General features: G+C 38.7%; 1 long non-coding RNA gene across 1 annotated transcript in view; it reads left to right on the top strand.

Annotated features, from left to right (window-relative positions):
- Positions 1-7,680: 7,680 nt before the first annotated feature.
- The window catches only part of LOC115289121, a 17,222-nt gene continuing 5,741 nt past the window's right edge, over positions 7,681-19,161 (top strand). Inside the window, exons 1-3 of the long non-coding RNA XR_003907392.1 lie at positions 7,681-7,806; positions 9,899-10,033; positions 18,037-18,117. This is a non-coding gene — a long non-coding RNA (uncharacterized LOC115289121). The remainder of the gene's footprint in view (positions 7,807-9,898; positions 10,034-18,036; positions 18,118-19,161) is intronic.

The raw sequence follows: 19,161 nt of genomic DNA on the forward strand, positions 1-19,161 counted from the left end.
ATTTCAAACTGAGCATATCTCCTGGGAACCCCTGCACAACTGTCTATGTGACCATGACCATTGTCCGAGGGAGGCTCTTGCTTCCATATTTGTGACTGGAGTCTCAATCAGCTCAGAGTCTTTGAATATTGTTATCAGTCAAAAATTAGTTCCATATTTCCTGTTGCTTTGGATAATGGAATTTTTACTGCTGGGATCAAGTTTAGCTCATAGGAGGCTAGTCCTTAGTTTGAGTTAGTCCTGTGCCTCCAGAACAATTTGTCCCTGGGTTCCTCCCTTGGCCCGTAAGCAGACAGGCAGATGAGATAACGTTCAAGCTGCTCCAAGCTAAGGTCATCCTGGATAGAGTAACTTTTGCACCCCTCTCCTCTCCTTTTAGCCACCCCTTCCATCCACCAAGAACTCACCACCCACACTAACCCAGTTGGCTGAGAGGCTTCCAATACACACTAGTGTTATTGCCCTATTGGCTAGAGCTTTCCCCTTGGACTGTCACCTCCCTTTATTATATCACCTCAGGATCACAGTCCCTATTTCTTGGATGGAGCAGGAAAACTTGACAGTAAATGTTTAATACATTCTGTAAATTTTGTAGGTCTCATATATTATATAGAATCATCCCTGGAATCAATATATGCATTCCAACAAATTATTGAACTTTGTGGGGATTTTTATGAATAAAATACACAGGAATAAGAACAAATGAAAAAGAATTGGGCTTTGTAAAAGCTATCTATTGACTCATCTGAGTCACATGGTTGATGACTTGTGATAAGACACAAAATTTATGGTGGGAAATATTTCAAGGCATGAAAACTAGTCTTTTTATTTGAGAAGGAGAAGATAATATTTGAGGGATTTGGCTAACTTTAAAAAAAGTTGTATTCAGTCCCCATTGAAGACTTCTGGTCATCTCTTGATAATGTGAGCTCTCATAAATTAAGAGGGACAATATGTGTCTAATGAAATTAACACTTATTGCACCCAAACTCTCTTGGCCCTGTCCATTCATCTATGTGGTACCCACTTCATGGATTTGGTAGTTGCCAAAAAACCCGACCACTGATCATTTGGGTTTTTTTCTGATTATAGTTCCAATGCCAATTATCCCAGACTTGTCCCATTTCTCTCCCTTTCTCAAACACACTTCATTTCCCTTTCCCTTAGAAAATATCATTAAATGTTACATTACTGAAATGATTACAGCCATCTGGTAAACAGTTCAGTATTTTTCCAGATTTTTCTATTTCCCTAAGATTTTGTAGGAAGACACAGCTTCTCATGAGAAGACTAATCCTCTACTCTTGCACAGAATTTCATCCCTCAGGCTCCAATAAGACACTGCTACAGTCAGGTGCTATGTCATTGCATGCATCATCAGGTCTTTTATAAAAAGAATCTAGGAGCAGCACCTGGGTACCTCAGTCAGGTAAGTGTTGGAATTTAGCTCAGGTCTCACAGTTTATAGGTTTGAGCCCTATATCAGGCCCCGTGCTGGCAGCGCAGAGCCTGGAGTCTGCTTCAGATTCTGTGTCTCCCTCTTTCTCTGCCCCTCCCCTGCTCACCCTTGCTCTTTCTCTCTCAAAAATAAATCTTAAAACACTTAAAAAAAAGAATCTATTCTCCCTCTTTATCACTTAATATTTTAGTCTTATGTCTCTTCCCTTTCATTACAAAACTCAGTAGAATAGCTTTAAGCACTGCTTGCTATTTTTAAACTTCAACCTAGTCCTTTCTTAATGAGTTTCCATTAGCCTTGGATATTCATCATTCTGAAAAACTGTTTTTTTCAGGATTCACAATAATCAATAATTAACCCTGTACATTATCCTTAGGCTTCATCTTCCTCAACTTCCCTACAATATATGGTACAGTTAATCCCTTCTCTCTTCTTGAATAGCTCCCTTTGCTTTCATAATGTCACATTCTCCAAATTCTCTTTCTGCCTTTAACAAGATATCAGCTTTATTGAGATATAACTCACATAATGTATAAATGATTTTTACTCAGTGGAATGTGAGTGGCATGCATGCCTTTCCAAGACTCCTCCATAGACAGTTGCTATGCTATTTTCCATGCTACTTCCATCTTTGGCTTGATTTTTAAACCTATAATAGCCACTGTATTAAACATGATAGAGGCACCAAACAGAAGAATAAAGGAAGGAGCCTGAGTCTGTAAGCCACTGCTTAGAGAGGAGGCTTCTGCTACTCAGATCATTTCCAGAGACAGAATGAGGGCAAAGATACCTGCATTTATATGAAGCCATTGTCTGCTTTCAGGTTTGTTGGAATAAATGCTCTGTCAGCATACAAAAGTCAGATGAGCCAACATTCTGTATTTTTATTTGCCAATTTTATTATTGAAAAAATCCTTAATTTTCCTTATCACTATAAATAAATGGTTTTATAAAGGAATTTACCACTTGTGTTTATTTTTTTGCAAATTGTACAATTATTTCTTTGTTAATGTTTCTCTGAAATTATTTGCTTTTTCCTTATGGATTCTTTGCATGTTAAGGACATAGCATTTTCTCTGTCAGATGGATTGCCAATACGTTTTCAGAATTTTGTATTATGTCATAATTTTTCTTTTTTCTCTTTTACTACTTAGACATTAATAATTTAAAATAAATTTATGCTTATATATTCATTTTGAGAGAGAGAAAGAGAGCAAGAGAGAGCATGGGGGAGGGAGAAAGAGACAGAGAATCCCAAGCAGGCCCCATACTGTCAGTGCAGAGCCCTTGGTGGGCTCAGTCTCATGAACCATGAGATCATGACCCGAGCCAAAATGAAGAGTTGGATGCTCAACCCACTGAGCCACCCAGGCACCTGAACATTAATAATTTATGTAGAAAATCCCTTAATGATATTTGTTCCTGGGTTTTCTTTATTGTTTTTATCTTTGGTGTCATTTCCAAAAAGTCTTTTCTCATTCTGGAATTATATTCTAGAAGTTACATAAAATTTTTAAAACATCTAAATCTTTAAGCAATCTGGAGTTAAATATACCAGAAAATTTTTTTTGTCTTAAGTATGTGGTCCAAAGCCTTATTCATAGCAGGTACTTAATGAATATCTGTTGAATTTGATAGTCTCCTCTTAAAATTTTAGGGTTGGATTAGATCTGTGGTTCTTACACTGTAATCCTTAGATCAGTTTCAACACCATCACCTGGGAGCTTGTTAGAGATGCAAACCCTGGAGCTCCATCCCAGACTCATTGCAGGGCCCACAATTTGCATTTTAACAGGCCATCCAGGTGATTCTAATGCAGGTTAAAGTTGAGTCCCTGGAACAGAAAATCTGTAAGGCCATATTTCTGGTCAAAATATGTGAGGAATGTTTTTTCATGTTAACAAAACCTACTGCTGTGGAAATATGATTCTCTCAGTATTAGCAGAGTATGAAATAGAGAAGAGTATGTTCAATGCTAGTCCTTCTGGGACAAAGTCATGATCTCAATGAGGGCCATAGTCCCTGGGATTCTTAACAGTCATTCTTTGTGCCCATACACTCAGGGACCCTCTCGTTGCCTCAGAGGCCCTCATTTCTTAGGAAACTTTCCTGAGAACATCTCAGCAAACCTCTTGTTCCCATGCGGTACATTGCCACAAATATTTTAAGCTCTTCTGTGTCAAAACTCCCTACCTCCCATGCTTTGCTCCAATCCGTAGCCTTGGAGGAGAGTGCCAGTGCCCTGGGGCTCTCGGTGCAGTTGTGAGAAGAGCTCAGTCACAGTAAGACCTTACAACTCCGAATGACTAGCCAGATGTTGGGTCTGTCCTTGGGAGGTCACGTGGTGCTCCTTGATATCCTGGTTCCCCTGGATGATGGTCCAGAGATATTATAGAGCTCAGGGTCTAAGCAAGCTTTCCTCATGTATAGTTCTACAATGCTGTCTACACGTACCCACCACCTTGAAAAGAGCATTCTTTCCTTTTGACCAGTGTAGTTGTGGAAGACTCATCTGGAAGAGTTTATAGACAGTAGACTGAAAGTCATGTTTTAACAGCATATTTGTTTTTCTCCAACTTAATGTCAAGACGTATCAATCTTTAGAAAGAACTCCTAGTCTCTACCTCCTGCAGAGTGGTGGGGGAGATGTTTCAGTTCTGATCTGGGGAGTGGAATGTGGGAGTGAGTGCTGGTCATATTCCTTCTAGGATGGGCTAAACAATTTCTTCTTATGCAGCCAAACAAACAAGTCATGAAAAACAAGAGTTCAAGCTTTCAACATATGTCACACTGAACCCAGACACATACTTCTCTGATATCAAAATTGATATTAATCACGACAAGGACTTGATGGGGAGATTGAGTGCATTTGTGTGGAGGGGAATGATGAGGTTTAGGTAATAGGTGTAGAGATTCAAGCAAGAGAAATAAGAGAATGCCACTTAAGCCATAAACAAAGCCTGGTTGTCACTTTGGAGTGTGTGTGTGTGTGTGTGTATGTGTGTGTGTGCACACGCCTATGGTGCAGCGCCCACGTTTTCATACTTTGAAAAGTTCCAGGATGTGCTTTTGCTTTATTGGAAAACCAGAAATGTCAATCCTACTTCTGGAGGATAAGACCCTGCGGCAGGGCTGCTGGCCTCAGAGAATATTCTGGTCTGGGAGAGAGCAGGGCAGTGCCTAGGGGTCCTCTTTCACACCCAGACTCACATTCAGAAAGTGGTGTTCCACCTGACAGCCTGCTCACTGCAGCCGTTTCCAGCAGTGTTAATACTAAGGAACTCGTGTTTGGGGCTGGGGGTGGAGAGGGAGGGACATAATTGGCAGGCTGCATATGCTGATCTTTTCAAGGGCTCCTCTCTCGCTCCAGCTCTGTGGCTGGGCTGGGTTTGCTCGCTGTCTCCTCCGACCCACCGAGTTGATCAGGGCTGTCTGCAGCGCGTGTCAAAGCCGCCTGGCATAGGCAGCCGCGCTCCCTGACTTGACATCTCATCTCTCATCCTTCCTCAGATCTCGTCAACCTACACGGTCTCTTCCGCCAACAGCTAATAGCGAAATGACTGCAAGGAAGGCAATGACAGCGAAAGCTGTCGGCATTTATTTTACCTTTGGTTTTTGCTGCACAGAAAATTCCAACGCTGATGAGGTCTGAGATGCGGGGGAGACACGGAGAAGCATGCCCTGGGTTTGAGGAAGGTGGCAGTCTCAGAAATCTGCCCTGTCTCCTACAATAACATGACATTCGGGCTGTGTGGTCTCCACCAATGATGTAAGGCCTCCTTTGTTTGGACGTTTGTCCGTTAAGATAGTGGGCTTGACAGTATGCATCGGAAGTTGTGTACTAACACCAAGCTGCAAGGACTATATATTTGTTTCCTGCATAATATTTGTCAGACCTTTTATAAATTCAGGGGCAAAACAGGGAGTTAGTCTTCTACTATCTTTTGCATTCTTGCTTTTTCATTGTTCTTACCAAAATGACAGGCCATAGCATTTGCTCACCCAGCTCAGTGCTGTGCAAAGAAGGAACAGATGCTGCCCGGCCCTGCAGGGCAATCCAAGATGTACCCAGATAGGGACAAATGTTATTTCTGCATCCCTTTCTCTGTTACCGAGCACATAGTTTGGTATAGTGCATGGGGGCACACAGACTTTATATTCGGACCTACATCATAGTTGTGTCTTGGTCACTTACCTGATGTGTGACCTTGGGCAATACATTTAACTCCCGAGTCTCCATTTCCTCATCTGTAAAGTGGATACAACCATGAAGCATCTGTTTTAGGGTTGTTGCAAAATCAAACTTGGTGTTTATATACTAAGCTGGCCTACAACTGAGTGTTTGATGCCTTTAGTGGTTGTGGCCTTTTGTATCAAATGTATCTTATGTGTGTGCAGATCACATTTCTTGTTATGTGGATGGATGGGTCCTGGGTGAATACAAAGACTTAAGCTATGAAAACCTATGACTTTCTATTAATAGTCCTTTCTTCCACGGCATCATCTCCATTTCTTCTGCCATTGAATTAAGTTATGGAGCTAGCATGGAATGCTTATTATCTTTCCTGCACAGATATGAAGTTACCTGGATACACACACACACACACACACACACACACACGCACACACACATATATATTCTTCACATACATTAGCTGGATAGGTTAGCTTGAATATTTCAATTTATAAATTTCTGCTTCTGGGAGATTCATAAGATATTGGTGTTTTGATTGATTACCTTCAACTAGGGTGAGTAATGCTTATGCTTATTGCACTGATGTAGCTAATGGAGAGGGTTCCATATGGGTATCTTTTTCTATGAGCAAATATTGTGCCTTTAAATATCATGTTCTTGGACACCTGGGTGGCTCAGTCGGTTAAGCTTCTGACTTCAGCTCAGGTCATGATCTCATGGTTTGTGGGTTTGAGCCCTGTGTCGGGCTCTGTGCTGACAGCTAGCTCAGAGCCTGAAGCCTGCTTCAGATTCTCTGTCTCCCTCTCTCTCTGACCCTCCCCCACTCATGCTTTGTTTCTCTCAGTCTCAATAATAAATAAAAACATAAAAAATATCATATTCTTTGGTGCATTTATGTGGGTAATAATTTAAGTTGGTAATTTGTTCATGTATACTAGGATCATCCATTATAATGAAATTGACGAACACTATCACAGGTTAAATGATAATTACGTTTGAGCCTTTTGCTTAATTAGTTAGTATTGGCTATGCTTATACTGGACACAGCTGAAGTAGAATGATAGGTAAGGTGAATTCTTTTTATATCAATATTTCATTAATCTCATAACTCCATAGGCCAGCTTTCCATTAGAGTCTCAGATATGTGCTCCTATGATTTTCTTTTCCTGAGGAGGAAAATGAGTCTTCTGATGTCCTCAGGGTCCTGCTGTTAGCTAGTTATCTAACAGTTTCTTATACTTGTAGCAACATGTACTCTTCAAAGTCCTTTCACTTGAACTCCATAATACTGACCCAATTTCCAGTTTCCACCTCCTTGCCTCCATATATGAAGAAAAATGACAACTACCCAATGATGTGAGGGAAAAGTGAGAATAATTCCTTGGAATGTGAAGCATTTTTCCTTGAGAATTTGAAGGTCCACTGTGCTGTGAAGGCATAGGGCCATTTTTGGAAGAAAAGAGAGAAGATGGAATTCATGGTTTTGGCATTCCTTCACATTTCAGAGGCTGGAGCCTGTGTGTGTGTGTGTGTGTGTGTGTGTGTGTGTGTGTGTTTAGGAGGAGTTCTTGCTTATATCAATCATAAACCTCCTCTGTTTGCTGATTGAAGTATGAGCTACTGAAACAAGATTATGAGTAACTTGAAGTCAAAGAATCTTTTTTAGAAATTTATTTGCCTCAATATGCTTAGCACAGTGTAGGGAAATTTTAAGCACTCAGTGGGTTCTTGCTAAGTGAAATTGAGAGACACTTTTGCTTTTTACTGCCTACCTAACATCAGGTTGTGTAAAATTGGCTCATGGGAACCTGTTCATTATATCTGCTCCATAGACAGTAAGGCAAATGCGTACTGGAAGGAGGATCAATGAGATACAAACAAATTCAGGTTGTGATAAATGGCTTATGCCCTTTTTTGATACCTAATAACTCTGAATTACTTATTGTGATTGACAGATGCCTACTGACTTTCTCACAAAGTGGTAATGTGAAATCTGCTCCAAAATATGAGAAGTATTTAAAAATATTTAAAAATAAGGTCTTCTAGATGTTAAACTGAATACAAGAAAAATTCCTGAAACAGAGCTGATGTCTGTTGCGTGGTAGCATGGGACCACTTGGGAGCTGTTTCAAGAAGACTTTCCTAACTGGAGGTAGGGCTGGAGATAAATAGAACTGGGAGTTAACCATGTACGCTCAGAGAAACACACTATGATGCCGAAGTTTGAGAATATTGGTTGTACTCTACCATTGTTATATTAGTGTTAATCACTTATGGCTAAAGCGTGCTGATAATGAATGGACTGTGGGAAAAGAGGTAGTCCAAGTAATGTAAAAATGAACACAAAATTACATTACTAAATATATTGGGTCCCCACTTACTGGATCAAATTATCCTTGTTGAGCCAGGGATGATCATGGGAATTGTAATTGCTTTTGTCTAGGTGATTTATTCATTGTGTGTTTCTTCAGTTTTTCTGGGGTGGTCTGACATAAGCCTGGTCACCCAGTAGAATTTTCTTGAATCATTTGTTGTCTTAATGTGACAACATTAAGTGAATGAGGGCCATGCTGATTTGTTGCCTCTTCATTGACATATGATCCTTGGTTTCACCTCTCCTGATGCTTTTTTTATGACTGGACCTTGAGGTACTTGTCTTCCTGACACCGTTTACCACCACCTCATTGCAGTAGACCTCTAAGTGATATTCCCATGAAAGGCTAGTCATAGAAATTCTACCCTTCTATGAAAAAAGAGGGTGGTTATGGAGATTTGTGTGAAATGTTGAAATGTGACATGTTTATGACTAAAAGTACATGCTGGCAACATCATCTCCAGAATGGGAAAGTTTTATTTTGTAATTTCCATAACTCAAAGAACTTGGTGGTTTTTACTTTAAGTTTTAATTTATTGATGTTCTACACCTGCTTCTAAAATGCTGACCCTATGGGAAGTGTACTTTGATGCCTACAGACACCTAAAACCCAGACTTCATAATTTTTGAACTAAAGTCTTAAAAACCCTACATTTATAGCAACCTTATGAAGGAACAATGTATTGAGGTAACCAAGAACTTTGTGACTTCATGAAAGAGGAATATAAATGACAATTTAGGAACCCTATAAAATCAGGCTCTTTTGTTGGAGCCCTTTAGTTTACTGGTATGTCTTTTGTACATTTTAGGCATTTGGAAAAATTGGGCTCTTTAGCTTAAATATTATTTGAACATATATTTTAAAAAATTGTGTACTCCTGACTTTGGAACTGACTGTAAATTCCAGATTTGACTATAAAATAGCATTCACTGAAAAAATAATAATGCTTTTAAAATGATTCAATTTAAAATGTTTTCCATACATTTTATGGATTTTTCTAAAAATTAAAAACCAACCTAAAAATCCTGTTTAGAAGATTCCAGATCTCTTATCATACTATTTATTTTACTGAGATTACTTTCTACTAATTCTTGTTGAGATTTATTTTGAGTGCCAGATTCCAAAAGATCTTCACCATTTCATGTGAGTCTCCCTCACACAGAAATGATTAACTGACTCATAAATATTAATAATACATTTGGCCTCAGGAATGTCATGTTTGTGCAAGGACTTTTGGGTAATAAGGGTTAACCCAATCAAAAGAATTGGAAAAGCCCACCAGACATGGGTTCGGTAGGTCTTTGCGACCCTCAGGCACCCCTCATTTTGGTTGGTTTGATTCTCCAACTGTATCTTCTACTTTCTAAGACTATACGTAGGTTTTTCCCTTCACTCCTTGACTTTACTCTTCAACTTTTGACAGGCTTGGTGACCTAACTCAGACTTCAAAGGTTCCTATACTGGTCTACAAGCTGCTGTGTCTGCTACTCCTTTAGATCCCAAAGGCCAGATTTCCTAAGTCAAGCAGGTGACTGGACCTCAATTCTGTTTTGCCATTGCCTGACTTGACTAAGCTTGGAGTTTGGCTCTGTCCTAATTTTGCTAAGCTCTATGAGAGTAGGGCTAGACTCCTTTACCGCACCCATCTGGCACTTCCACAACAGAGCTATGGAAGGCAGAAGAAGGAGATTCCAAAGGAATCCTAGAGTGAAAGTTTTAGTAGAGTCTATGACACCTACACCTTTTCTTAGTCTTTAGTTTAAATGTTTCCTACTGGGTTTACCTAAAGTGATTTGCAACTTCTTTCCCAATTTTCTTTCTGGCTTTAATTTGCAGAATGGAATGACATTCTTGCTCTTTACATTTTAGGGAAAGAATGGAAGAACATGGTTGAATTAAGAAAAAGAATAAGAATCATTGTGAGGCAACCCAGCGACCTGAACTTATGTGGCTTTGATTGGAGCCTGGTTTGAAAGAGGATGACTAAGTACTACAGGAAAATCAGTTGAGTGGGCATTTTATTAATTTGGCTCATATAAAAGAGTCAATCAGTATTACACCTCAGGGAATATTCACATAAAATAAGATTCAAATATGACTAATTAAAAGGAATTTCCAAGAGTAACTCAGCATAATGCCAAATTAAAGAGCAAATGTACCCGGAGAGCTGGAAGCAATAAGGGAAGCTGGGAGATTTCTCAGGAAGAGTCTGTGGTTAGCACCAGTAAGAGCCTTGGGGAATGAGACTCAAGGTCAGGGACTAGAATCAAGAAAAGTTGGATGAATTTCAGTAGTCCCCAAAGGAAATGCTCAAAGAAGACAGAGTCAAAAATCAAAAAGAATCATAAAAGATGCATTACAGTGTGCTAAGGATCTGGGTTCTGTTTGCGTTGATGACCCAGTGGGAGCTACTTAGGATGGCATATGGGAGAGAAGGACCTGGAAGCCACAGAGGCCAGGAAATAGGGAGGAAAAAATGTAGCCAGGAGAGGAATCTAGATAGGAAGCCAGGAGACGATGTAGCCAGGAGAGGAATTGGATTAAATAATAAGCTGGCAGGACCAGGAAAAGAAGGAAGCATTGGTTGGATTCACTGCTAGTTGTTAAAAGGGTTGAAAAATGTAGGCTGAGGTTTGGGCGAACTCTGGGGTGAATCTTGAAGGAATAGTACAGAATAGACTTTAAGCATGAACACTGTGAGTGAAGAGTGAATTACTAGTTTGTCCCCAGATCTGTTTTGAGCATCTACTATGTAACTCACACTGTAATTAATATTCTGGAGGAATACAGAAGTAAATGAAAAACATTTCTTGCCCCCAAATTGCTTAGTACAGTCAAGGTATAACCTGGCATCTAACTGATACTCAGGAAGTACTTTTTGATTGTCTTCCTTTTTGTTTTGGTCCCAGTGGAGTGACAGATGCAGCTCATATGAGCTGTTTGTTAGCATCTCCTCCCAACTCTGTGTTCAGTGGCATCATGTTGAAAGCTTGATTGGGCCACAGTAGAAGTATTTCCATCAATAAGAATTGGTAAACACTACAAATCAGGGCTCCTTCTTTTCCCCCTCTCTGCAACCCAGGCATTGAACGTTGATGGACACACTGGTCCTGGATCAACATCATCAGTTTAATTTAGCAAATATTAATTGAGTACTTCATAAAAGTAGATCTCTGTGCTGGATACTTGTCATCCTCCTTCCAAAAGATCTTTTCCATTTACCAATAACTTGATTACTTAGGTGGTTTGAAGTTTCCCTTATTTATCCAGTATCATATTTTAGAGTGAGCTTTGCCTCAACTTTCCTGTGAAATGGGAATGCAAAGTTCATGCTGTGAATTTTCTCCTTGGATTTGGAGTACTGGCAGTATGTCCCATGGATGTGCAAGGGAAGACCCTTCTTCTTCCCACTAGAAATTCAGCTCCCAATAGGTACATACTTACCTTTAAAAAGCTGATCTTTGATTGGCTATTATGACAATGATTCAAAGTGGAAATTTGGAATCAATGATTATCTAGGGGATATGGATGGTTCTCTTGTTATTTTTTCTTATGAAAAGTGGAAGCATTTTGTTTCTATACCTATAAAAAATTCCCTTTTTAAGTGTATGCAGACTGGGTCCTGGCCCTACCACCTCTTAGGTTAGACACTCAGGGTCATTTTATATTTGCAATTTCAGATACACTAATTCACTCACATTGAGATTAGAGTGGGAATCACCTCAGTGCTCTGTTAATGCCAAGTACCTCTGAAACAGCCAGACTGGAGACAGATAAGAGTCCCTGATGACTGATTAAAATATGGTATCTTGAAAATTAAGTGTCTAGTTTGAGTGCAGATGTAGCACAAAGATTTGTTATCTGAATTGACTCAGATTGAATACTAATATTGGGAAAACTCACCAGGAATAATATAACTGTTATACTTCTCCAGTAGGAATAAAAAAGAAAGAACTTCAAGCCTCTGGGCTGTGTTAAAGTCAGGAAAATTGGGATTGAAAAATCTTTTATGATGAACTTTTAAGTCATGAAGCCTACTAATGAGAGGGTAGAAGTAAAAATACTAGAACTAAGTATGGCATTAAAAGTTCTATACTGTTGCCTCTTGATCTAATTTTACCATTTGATTTATGCTTTTCGAATAGTGTTTCATATAACTCAAAATGTTCATAGGCAGCAAAAAAAATTTTTTTTTGTCATGGGTTCATTTCCTTTTGGCCAATGAATGCTTTTGTCTCCAGGTACTATCCAGAATCTGGATAATGACCTCCTTTTAAGACATAACTTTGGAAAAGATTTCAAGAGATTAGAAACTAATTGGTCAAATAGAATTAACATTAGACTTGGCAGCAAGCTTTAAAAGAGCCAGGTTTTATTTTAACTAATGAAAAATCAGCAAATAGATAATGTTGAGGAATGAAATTTTAAAAATCAAGAAAAGCATTTTTGAATTGTTTACTTAAGCTATATCATAGATACTACAATGTATTCCAGAAGATATATACAGAAGATGATATACTGGTCCAAGTGACCCAGTTTCTCTGTATCTATACCATCATTTGGTGTTATCACTATTTTTTATTTTGGCCATGCTGGTAGGTGCAGCTACCATTGTGATTTTAATTTGCATTTCCCTAATGGCTAACAACGTTGAAAATCTTTCTTCTCCTTCTGGTATTCCCATCGTGTGCATATTAATACCTTTTTAGTTATCTCACAGTCCTTGAGCCTTGCCCATACTCCGTGGCAAAGTGGGAGGTTGACTCACATTGCCTCATTGAGATGGCTGGCTGGATACAAGTCAACTCCCTCTCAGCCCCACCCACACTTTCCTGTGAAAGCTGTCCACTGCTTTGCACCATCTGGGTGCTGCTGTTGAACAGAGCATAAGGTCAGCACCTTACCATCCTCACTGCTCCCAGGTAAAAGGTAGTGGAGGATTGACTGGCACCAGTTTGCATAGTGTGTTATGCCTTTTTGATGACCTGGGGTGGCAGAGGCTCAACTCCAGCTGGGATCGCTGAAAGGGAGCAGAGAATGGGAGGAAGAAGAAGGGCTTTCCTTCTTTTTCTTTCTTTAAAAATTCTTGAGCTAAAAATACACCTGCTTTGCCCTCACTCTCAATTGATAGGCTTGCTCTATACAGAATTTTTGATTCAGCAATTTTTGTTTAGCACTTTGGAGACTCTCTGTGGTCTCTTGTTGCTGGGAATTCTATCAGTTCCTTCTGGCTCATCTGTAGGAACATCTCTTAACTATTTTTTTAATTTAAGTTGAATTTTTTAAGTTTATTTATTAATTTTGAAGGTGGGGAAGTGAGGGGCAGAGAGAGAAGGAGAGAGGGAATCCCAATCAGGCTCCTTGCTGTCAGCACAGAGCCTCTCTCTGGGCTCAAATCCAGGGGCCTGACCATGAGGTCTTGAGCCAAATCAAGAGTCAGGTGCTTAACCAACTGAGCCACCCTGGTACCCACTTTTAAGTCCGGTTGTAGTTAAGATGTTTTCTCCTGATACACTGCTTCTCAAAGATGTTTCATTCATTTGTATTATTCTGGCTAGGCAGTTAGTGAATTTGAAACCTGCAGTTTAGAAAAATTCTCAACCATTCTCTTCAAATACTCCCTCTCCACACACATTTCTTTATTTTACTGTTTTTTTTGGGGGGGGTATTTGTCTGTAATATTTTTATTCCATCATTTCTCTGTGTTGCATGCTTTTTGACCTGGTCAGTGTGCTCTGGTAACTCACCAATTCTCTTATCTAGCCTAGATTTTATGCCAAGTAGTGAATTTTTAAAAATAGTTCAGTGACTATATTTTTCATTTCTCTTTTCTCCTGAGTATTTTTTTCACCTCAATCTTGCTTTGTTTCAACACTTTTTACTTTGTAATTTCTTATTTTTTAAAATAAGTGCTTCAGTTCTTGAGGACCCTAAAGCATACTTATTTTAAAGTGATTTTTAGATGGCATTCTTATTTTTATCTGATATAGAATGAATTCTCCCAGTTGTTGAGTTTGTTGTCTACTTTTCTTTTCTTTTTAAAGTTTTATGTATTTATATTTAATGTTTATTTTTGAGATAAAGGAAGCATGAGCTGGGGAAGGGCAGAAAGAGAGAGGATCTGAAGCAAGCTCTGCACTGACAGATGTGAGGCTCGAACTCATAAACCGCAAAATCATGACTTGAGCCAAAGTTGGATGCTTACCTGACTGAGACACCCAGGCGACCCTTGTTGTCTACTTCTTAGCCTCAGTGTTTCTCATGTGTGATTTTAAACTGTAGATTCAACTTGATTGTGGATTTCTTTGCTTTGTCTCCCTCTTCTCATTCCTTCCTATCTAGTTATTGCCTTCTCTTTGCTCCCAAGACCCAGGCAGTTTTCTTCCCCAGGTTTTTCCAGCCGCCCTTCCCAGGTGATCAGAGGCTACTACTCATAAGGCACTTCCTGTCCTTTTATTCCTTTTATTTAGAGTCTAAGGCAACTGGCTACTTCCACTAACTTCTCCCAAAACTCTGTAGATCCGGAGATTCTTTCATATATTATATATTAATATGCATATGATATACATAAATATTATATAGTATATGAAATAATCTTATACTCCTATATATGTTCATAGTATATATGAATTCCTAGCAGTTAGCTCTTAGCAGAGTACATGACATCAAGTAACTACATATTAAATATTTATGAGATTGAGGCTGGTTGATTATGTTATGACCTTGGTTGCTACTTTAACATAGCAACATTTCTAAAGCATTATAATATTTTTCCAAATGAGTTTTTTCTTTGTTAAGCACTGTAATTTTGTGTTTAGCTAAAATTATACAGAAGCAAATTTAATTTTTGGAAATAAATTTACTTTTATGTTGGTAAGCCAGACTCTTTCTTTTGGCTTCAAATGAATTAAAATGATTATGTTAGATTGCACAGATTTTAAACAGGGGAAAAATCAACAAAGAGACTAAATATCATACTTATAGTATAGAATTTTCTTTTGTAGAAAAGTAAAATAAGTTTTTTAGGAAGTTACTTTCAGAAATTTACATTAATGTCTCCATAGCTGGTGATTAGACTTCCAGAAAACTTCTGGAATCCTCAAAATGTGGTAAAGAATCTAAGGGTCCCTGGGTGCTTTAGTCAGTTAAAAGACCAACTCTTGGTTTCGGCTCAGGTCATGATCTCATGGTTCATGAGTTTGAGCCCCACATTGGGCTCTGTACTGACATTGTGCAGCCTGCTTGGGATTCTCTGTTTCTCCCTCCTTCTCTGCTCCATCCCCACTTTCACTGTCTCTGTCTCTCTTAAAATAAATAAATAAACTTTAAAAAAATGCGGTAAGCAATATGGAAGCCAACTGAATGTTATAGATTATGTCAGGACAGGGAAATAATGCTTGTGAACTTTGCGCAGATAGAGTTGTCTTTAATGTCTAATATTAATTTCAAACAAACTTAATTTTAAAGCAGATGGACCTTTATTTAATAAATATTAGAAAGGAATAGATAAGAAAAACTGAGGAAGGGAAGATGGTGGGGGTAGTAGGGAAGCTCATAATATGCTTGACTCTCAAAAATCATGTGTGGTGCAGGAGTTTATATTGAATGGATGAATCAGTGAAAACAACATATTTGTTAGTGATATTATCAGAAAAAGAACAAGTACAGTTGATCCTCCAAAAACATGGGGATTAGGGGCTCCCACCCCCTGCATAGTTGAAAATCTGTGCATAACTTTTGACTGCCCCCAAAAGTTAACTACAAATAGCCTTCTGTTGACCAGAAACCTTACTGATAACATAAACAGTGGATTAATGCATATTTTGTATGCTATATGTATTACATACTCCATTCTTATGTGAAAGTAAGCTAGAGAAAAGAAAGTGTTATGAAGAAAACCACACGGAAGAGAAAATACATTTACAGTCCTGTACTGTAAGAAGCATCTACATATAAGTGGACCCGTGCAATCCAAACCATGTTCAAGGGTCAGTTCTACTCCCAGTCCAGTTGCAGACACAGAGTAGCCTGGAGTCAAATACAAATGCCTTGTGCTACAAGTCAGGAGGGTATCAGAGTATCAAAACCAAGTATACTTTTGTATCAGTTTCTTTTGACTCCTATAACAAATTAGTATAATCTCAGGGACTTAAAAAAAGTTTCTCTCAGTTCTGAAGGCCAGAAGTTGGCAAGAGCCTGTTCCTCACCTCTGTCAGCTTCTAGTGGTTGTCCATGTCCCTTGGCTTGTGGCTGCATCGTGTTCTGCTCCGTGTCTGTCTCTAAACTCCAGTGGCCCCTCTCATAAGAAGACTTGTGATGTTATTTAGATCCTACCCAATAATCTAGGATAAGCTCTTTTTTCCCCAGGATCCTTAATTACATCTCTTGCCATATAAAGTAATGTTCATTCTTTTGCCATTTAAGGTACTATTCACAGGTTCCAGCGGTTACGACATCATACACATTGGCTAGGGCTGCTAAAAACAAAACACCACAAACTAGGGGGCTTAAAAAACAGAAATTTATTGCCTGGAGGATAGAAGCTTAAGATCAAGGTATTGACAGGTGTGGTTTCTCTTAAGGCCACTGCCCTTAGGCTCATAGACACCTGCCTTCTCCTTACGTCTTTATAAGTTCTTTCTTCTATGTATGCCTGTCTGTAGTGTCTCTTTGTGTGTTCAAATTTCCTCTTCTTAAAAGGATGCTAGTCAGATTGGTTCACTGTACAGGACTCATTTTAACAGAATTTCCTCCTTAAAGACCTTATCTCCACATATAGTTACCTTCTAATGTAATGGGGTAAGGGCTTTAAGTCATGAATTTTGCGGAGGACACAATTCAGTCCATACCAGACATGAGCCTATCTTTTTTGGGGGGCCACCATTAAGCCCACTAAACATGTGTAACTTTCAATTGAAATGAGAAAAAAAGTTAAATATAATCTAGTATGCTCTATTCAGCAATGCAGGCAAGTGTAATACATTTAAGGGGTTAGTCTCATCAAAATGGTTAAAATTTTCAGAGAAAAAGAACTTATCAGGAGTTGCTGACAATTAAGTAGAAAAATCACTTATGTGGAATAGTCATTTCTCAATGAGGCAAGATTAAATGTAATGCTAGCATATTGAAAAATCTCATGCTGATATTTATTTGGGAATTCTTTTTAAAACTCTCCCTTTCATTTCTGGATTTATAGATAGACTTGTGAAGATTACAATAGAAAAGAATTCTCCCTTGGTTAAAGGAAAACATGTAATTTAAGTGGAGGTGTAATTTATACTATATACTGCAATTGCCTGACTTTAATGAGAAAATAAAGTAAATTCCAATATACTTTCCTGGGAATCATTCCAGCTTTCAATAATCATCTGCAGTGGGATGCCAGGAAGTGGCTGTTCATAAGAAAGTGGCCCAAAGTCCATATCTATAAACATAAATAGGTTGTTTTCTTGGTAACATTATCTTTGATACCAAGGAAAGTGAACTAATAGTAATATATATATTTTCAGAGGTAGATCATACACACACATCTATGGTACCAAGGCATCTAAGAACATAAAATAGAAAATTTCCAAATATAAAAAAATCGTGCCAATTTTATAGAACATCCCTTGTCTTGTACTTTGCTTCAGAAAAATCTGAACTCCTTTGTCCCTTAGTCTTGCTCCAGACCTCAAGCTCTTCTGCGTTGCCCACGTAGGGTCCTTCCATTTCTGATCTGTATGGTTCTTCTGCTTACTTTCAGGATTATGGGCATAAGCTTGGGCTTCAAGTATACCACAAACTTATCCAGCATATGGTGTTTCAGAATTCATGATAGTTTTTGAACATGTACTGGGGTGAATAGTGTTCCCCTCCTTCCCCTTCAAAAAAAGGTCTACCTGGAACTTCAGTATGTAACCTTTTTGGAAATAAAGTCTTTGCAGATGCAATTAGTTCAATTAGGATACAGTCATGCTGAAATAGGGTGAGTTAAAATCCATTGAGCTGTGTCTTTTTTTTTTTAGGAACATCTCAGAAAACTTATACTATTTATTAACTCAGTAATTACAAGCTCTTATTAACTACAGTGAGAAATGGAAGTACAGGTAAGACAAAGTCCCTGCCCAGTCCCTGCCCTCATTTATTGTATGACTATATAATTGCGTATTTATAATATATAATGAAAAACTAGTAAGATAGTTAGTATGATGAGTCCTAAGATAACTTTTTTAGTTTATGTGCCGCTGAAGTGAGCACGTGTCCTAAGATAACTAACATGAATAACTATAAATCAAGGCAGTGTTTGAAGCAAACACCTGAACTGGGATTCCTGCAGCACATAGAAATACTTTCAACCAGTGGGATCATGTTTAACCATTTGTAAAAGGGGATACTCAGATGTACGGAGATTAGGTAAATTGTTCAGGGTCACATGGCTGGTAATGACAGAGCCAGGACTTCAAACCAATTCTGTCCCTTGAAAACCACCTTCTTGGGGCGCCTGGGTGGCTCAGTCGGTTGAGCATCCAACTTTGACTCAGGTCATGATCTCACAGTTTGTGGGTTCGAGCCCCGCATCGGGCTCTGTGCTGACAGCTAGCTCAGAGCCTGGAGCCTGCTTCTAATTCTTTTTTTTTTTTCCAAGAATCAAAAGCAATAGCTTTAATATTTCCAAATGACAAAAAAGCAAAACTACAATAAATATAAACTATATAGAAATAAAGTTAAGAATGTGAAAAAAATTAAATGCTACATGGAGATATGAAAAAGATGGACCGTTGGAAAGCCTTTACCATATTCCAGGACTGGGAACTCAACATCATAGAGTTGTCTTCTTATATTACTCCATGAGTTTAATGTAATCCTAATAAAAATATCATTAGGATTTTTCTTAAGGCATGGGGACTAATTGAAGTGACTCTAAAGCTCCTATAAAAAATACACATGCAAGGGGCGCCTGGGTGGCTCAGTCAGTTAAGTGTTGAACTTCAGCTCAGCCCATAATATTGGGGCTCATGAGCAGTTTGTAAGTGGTTCGTGAGTTCAAGCCATTCACTGAGCTTGCTGCTGTCACTACAGAGCCTGCTTTGGATCCTCTGTCTCCTCTCTCTGCCCCTGCCCCACTTGCTCTTGCACTGTCTCCCTCTCTC

This window comes from Suricata suricatta, chromosome 4, assembly GCF_006229205.1.
Source record: "Suricata suricatta isolate VVHF042 chromosome 4, meerkat_22Aug2017_6uvM2_HiC, whole genome shotgun sequence".
NCBI lineage: Eukaryota > Metazoa > Chordata > Mammalia > Carnivora > Herpestidae > Suricata > Suricata suricatta.